Source organism: Zootoca vivipara, chromosome 16, assembly GCF_965207765.1.
Source record: "Zootoca vivipara chromosome 16, rZooViv2.hap1.1, whole genome shotgun sequence".
Taxonomy (NCBI): domain Eukaryota; kingdom Metazoa; phylum Chordata; class Lepidosauria; order Squamata; family Lacertidae; genus Zootoca; species Zootoca vivipara.
The window spans coordinates 12,776,423-12,781,882 of record NC_142599.1 but is presented as its reverse complement, the minus strand read 5'-3'; the positions used below and the strand labels follow the sequence as shown (position 1 = coordinate 12,781,882).

Genomic DNA, 5,460 nt, shown 5'->3' with positions numbered 1-5,460 from the left:
TTACTTGATCAGTTGTATGAGTCGTTTTGGTCTGTGACCGTTTAATAAAATTTGATTTGATTTGATTTCTTGAACCTTCCTGCCACGCTTGCCACCCTCTCCTGCCATACCCTCTGAGAGCCACTGGTAAAAGTGCTTAAAATGGATGCTGCAGACGTGATCTGGGTTTCTCAAGACCATTCCTGAGAGTTAATAAATTATCATTTCACAAAAGCACTACCCTCCTTTTCCCAATTAGTGCTGTTTAGTTGTCCCCACTACCACCTTAACTGGTGGCGTGTTTTGATTTTCCTTACTTATTTCTCTCCCCCTCCCCTTTCCCCTCTTTCTTTTCTTCCCCCTACAAAGCCTTCCAGTGAGAAGTATCCCAGGAGCCCCTGGGTCTATGGTTTGAAGGCATAGCTGTCATTCCATTAGGCTTGGCTGGGCCTGCGTTAAAGCGTGTCATACAAATTGAGGGGATCCAGCCTATTGATGGACAGATATTTAGCATGTAATTGCAATCCGAGTGCAGCACAAGAAAAGCTCTGGGAGGTAAAGGAATGGAGCACATTTTTTGCGTAAAAAAACAACGCATGAGATCTACTTGGCGTGAGGCTCGGGCGCCCCTCCCCACCCCGGTGCATTTGAGCTCCGTAACAGGTGTTATGGAAAGGGCCCAGATACATCATCTCTCAGCTACTAGGCCTGTGTGTACGATTCTTATCCTGCCTCTTCCCCCACTATTTACTTAAGAAATATTGTGTGATGCAGTATCCGTTACAGAGGAAGCAAAAAGTCTTTCAATGGGTTGATGAAACCATCCTGTCTTTCTTTGCCTGTCTGTTTTCAGGGTGGGGGAGAAATCCACTTTGGTTGGGATTTGAATGGGAAGCTGCTTAATCTGCAGTGCTAAGAAAGGAAGTCTTTATTATTGTTTGTAGCCATTGGCCAACACAATATAAGCATGAATCCCATGCAGATAAAACACAGGGGGAGAAAGGGGATCATCAATCCAATAAGACAGGAGTAATTTGTATTTCCTGAAACAATGTTCGAATGGAAATGTAGCTATTCTTTTGAAATGTGCACTTCTTCGAATTTTGCAATGTGAAATTCGTAATGTGAAATCCATAAGCATCATCACCATAAAACTTAGTTACTTTAAAATAAGTAACTCAAAGTTGGCGTGCAATAATAAATGAGCAAACGCACACATCAAAACCAGCATAAGACAAAACAAAGGAAAATCTAGAAGTGTGTGCAAAATTGCATCTATTTGAGGAAAGGGAACATTAAATGTGTACATGGGTGAAAATAGTGTACAAACATGCATTATATTAGGGGGAGTGGCTTGCAAAAAAGAGACTGTATGTTAGGGGGAATGCATGCCAAAATGCTAACAGATTTTTCACGAGGAGTTGTTGTTTTTTTAATGGCAAAAAGATGCAGAAATATGGTGGATTTCCCTGTGGGAAAGTGAAAAATTGAGAAAACCCAAAACTGACAGATCCTCCCATCCCTAGTGTTTGTTTTTTCTCATGCGCATTCCTGAAGTGCATAATGAGATTTAAATAATAATGCACAGAACATATTGGACAATGTATAGTTAGTGGTTAAATAAAAGGACACATTCTACTCATGTAAAAATACGCTGATTCCCCGACCGTCCGTGGGCCGGATTTAGAAGGTGATTGGGCCACATCCGGCCCCCGGGCCTTAGTTTGGGGACCCCTGATTTACACTGACTGACAGCTAGCACCCAGGGTAACAGGCAGGGGTCTTTCCTGCTACCAGGGATTGAACCTGGGACCTTCTGCATGCAAAGCAGATGCTCTACCACTGAGCTATGGTTCATATGTGTGTGTGTGTGCATGCACATAAACACACACCTATAAAGGTAGCATGGTTCAAGGGTTTTAAGCCAGGCTTTTCCCTGACATGATAGATGGCTATTGTTAGCACATTTTTATTAGGATAAACATTACATCCCTCATCCTCGATGAGGGCAGGTGTTTCCTTGCTAAGCGTCCATCCTTTCATTACATTCTTTTAAGCCTGGGATCTGCACAATTCAGTTCCAGGTTATTGTCAGTGAACATGCTGTACGCAAATGGGAGATTTCCCCTCAACCAAGTCTGTGCGTGTGTGGTTTGGTTTCCCACCCCCTCTCTCCGCACCATGGCTCAGGGGGGCTCCTAAATCATGGAGACAGCTGAACTTTTTCCCTCTCTCTTCCTTGTGACTGATGGTGTGAATTTATGTTTGGCGTTCCCCGTTCTCTCCCTCTATTAATAAAGCAGTAGCCTGGCAAAATCTGACGGGAAATTATGAAGGGCTGGAGGTGATTTCTTTTCCCAGTAGAGTCGAAGCAGGAACGGTGGGCCATTCTTCCCAATCCTTTGCATCCTGCCGCCAATGTTTTCCCAGTTTGGGCTGGAGTGAAATTCTTTCTGACATAGAATTGGGTTCAATAAGAGCAGCTCAAAAATTCACCTCCCTTTTCTCCTGGGGTTTTTGAGTTCCAAATGATCTGTCTTGCTTCTGAACTTGGGAATTCTTTGTTCCGTCATTTTTCATTTCTAAATTTTGTACATTTTAAAAGTTTGTCGTCATTTGCAATTCCTTCGCCTCAAACGTATCTCTCTCTCCTCTCTAAGACTGATGTGCAGGGGCTCGGGATGATGGAGAAGTTTGTTTCCATTCACATTTAAAGGCAAATCTATCAAATCTGAACTTCCCAAAACAATATGAGAATCGAAACACAGCCATCCCTTGAAATTTGCACTCATTCAAATTTCAAGGCGTAGTTGTCCAACCAAACCCTGTTTACAAAGATGCATATATTAAGCGAAAGTGTACATTAAAATAAATATGTTACTGAGAATAACATTACATTAAGAGAAATTGCCTGCAAAAATAATATTTGTGCGTTAGTCAAACCTGCATAAAAATGTGTTCGCGTAGAGAAATTTTCACTAAATTAAGGTTTTTTCTTTCTTTCTTTCTGCAAATTGCTGCAGAAATGGGGAGAATGATGGGGAAAATTAGAAAGGGAGAGAACTTAACTTGACAAACCCTTTCACCCCTATTGAAATCAATGGAAATCTTAATGCTGTCGAGTAATGTGGTTCTTAGTCTTCAAAGTGGGCTTTGGGCCAGAAGGTCCTTCAAACAGAAGACTGTCTTCTGTACAGTAGGAAACATGCCCAGCCCCATCGCAGCATATTCTGTAGAATAATAGAATTGTAGAGTTGGACGGGTCATTTAGTCCAACTCCCTGCAACGCAGGAATCTCAAGTAGACCATCTTGAATTCAAGCGAGTGGAGAGAGACGCACCTTAAAAGCTTCTACCGTACAACTTAAACTGCATCTGCAATCAGGGTTAAAATATTGCTGTTTGCAACCAACTCAACTCGCACCCCATCAGCTGCCTTTCTGGAAACTTTGTATTACCAGGACATTGATTGTGATGTAAGAATTCAGAATGTACGAGGATCGCTGGTGGATCAGACCAAAGGTCCATCAAGTCCAGAACCTTGGCCAACCAGATGCCTATGGGAAAGTCCAGCTGAAGCAGGACACGAATGAAACATAGCTACCATGACTAGTAGTCATTGATAGTCTTCTTCTCCATGGCCATCACTGTATCTTGTAGGAGTGAATAACTATGTGCTGCATGAAAGCACTGTTTGAATTTGTGCATACTATGAACCAGTCACCTAAATCTCTTGACATGACTGCTGAGCAAGTGCAGACTTGCTGGAGTTCTGAACTTGTGAGGAACTGCCCGTAGACGGAGAACTGGTGGATCAGACACAAATCCAAACCATGTTGATATTTCTTTTCTCAAGTCCTCGCTGAGGCAGCGTCACAACCGAGGCCAAAAATATCTCAGCGTGGCAGGTGCTTTCTACAAAGAAATGAAGGCAGGAACTTCAGTCCTGGCTGTTCTGTTATTTTAGCGATCACAATATTTGTGTCTTGGCTTTGGGACTCGACAAAGCAACCCAGGGCAAACCAATAGCAAGGCCAACCAAGAAACAGAACATGAAACAATGAATCTAACCCAATCCCATTCAACAGCAATAAAGATCGCAAAAGAAATGCTTTGACATAGTATTCTAACCATGACCTTTCCCAGAGTAGACTGACTGGCTGTGACCAGCCATACTTTAGGATAAGATGGGCGATCTGAAGCCTTCCAGATGTTTCTGGACTACAGCTCCCATCACCCAGACTATTAACCATACTGGTAGCAATGCTTCTTCAACATCAACTTCATTGGACTGGTCATGTTGTGCAGATGCCTGATTATTGTCTTCCAAAGCAACTACTCTATTCCGAACTTAAAAATGGAAAACGTAATGCAACAAAAGAGGTTTCAAGACTCTTTCTCAAGGCCCGGCATCCCCAAACCCGTCCCTCCAGATGTTTTGGGACTACAACTCCCACCATCCCTAAGCTAACAGGACCAGTGGTCAGGGATGATGGGAATTGCAGTCCCAAAACATCTGGAGGGACGAGTTTGGGGATGCCTGCTCAAGGCAAATCTTTAAAAAATGTAGTATAAACACAGGCAACTGGGAAACACTGGCCTGTGAGCGCTCCAATTGGAGAACAGCCTTTACAAAGGTGTCATAGGCTTTGAAGATCCTTGAACTCAGGACGAAAGGGAGAAGCATGCTAAGAGGAAGGCACACTTGGCAAACCCTCGCCATGATCAACTCCCGCCCAGAAACCCATGTCCATTGTGGAAGGATGTGTGGATCCAGAATTGGATTCCACAGTCACTTACGGACTCACTGTTAAGACCGTGTTTATGGAAGACAATCTTACTCGGCTACGAGTGATTGCCAAAGAAGAAGAAGAAGTGGCTGATGTGAGTTGTAGTCCAATAACATCTGGAAGGCACCACATTGGCTCAGTGAGAACAGGTTATTGCTCAAAAGAATAATTGTCCACATCTCCCCAATATGTCACCACCCCTCTACCTCTCTTGGGTTAAATCATGTGATGCAGATCAGTGCCAGTTCTAGAGGCACCTTCGGCAAGATTTGTTGGCCACTCCCAGAAACGGGATGCTAGACTTAATTGGTCTGATGATCCAGTAGGGTCCTTTTTACATTCTTAAAGGAGAAGAAGCATCAGAGCTAGAGGGCTTCAGGGGGTAGAAGTGGGCCCCCTGGTGGGATGGGGTGAGTCTGCCAATGTATACTCTGGGTGTCAGCCCCAAAGCAGGTAACCGCAATCAGATTGCAAGTGCAAACATGGTGTGCTGACCCCAAAAAGGGGTTTTGCTCTCTAGAGTAGGGATCAGCAAACTTTTTCAGCAGGGGGCCAGTCCACTGTCCCTCAGACCTTGTGGGGGGCCGGACTATATTGGGGGGGGATGAACAAATTCCTATGCCCCACAGATAACCCAGAGATGCATTTTAAATAAAAGGACACATTCCACTCATGTAAAAACATGCTGATTC

General features: G+C 43.7%; 1 non-coding gene across 1 annotated transcript; it reads right to left on the bottom strand.

The window, feature by feature from the left end:
• Positions 1-1,764: 1,764 nt before the first annotated feature.
• Positions 1,765-1,832, bottom strand: TRNAA-UGC (transfer RNA alanine (anticodon UGC)). Its single transcript has one exon. It is a non-coding gene; the product is annotated as a tRNA-Ala (tRNA).
• Positions 1,833-5,460: the final 3,628 nt, after the last annotated feature.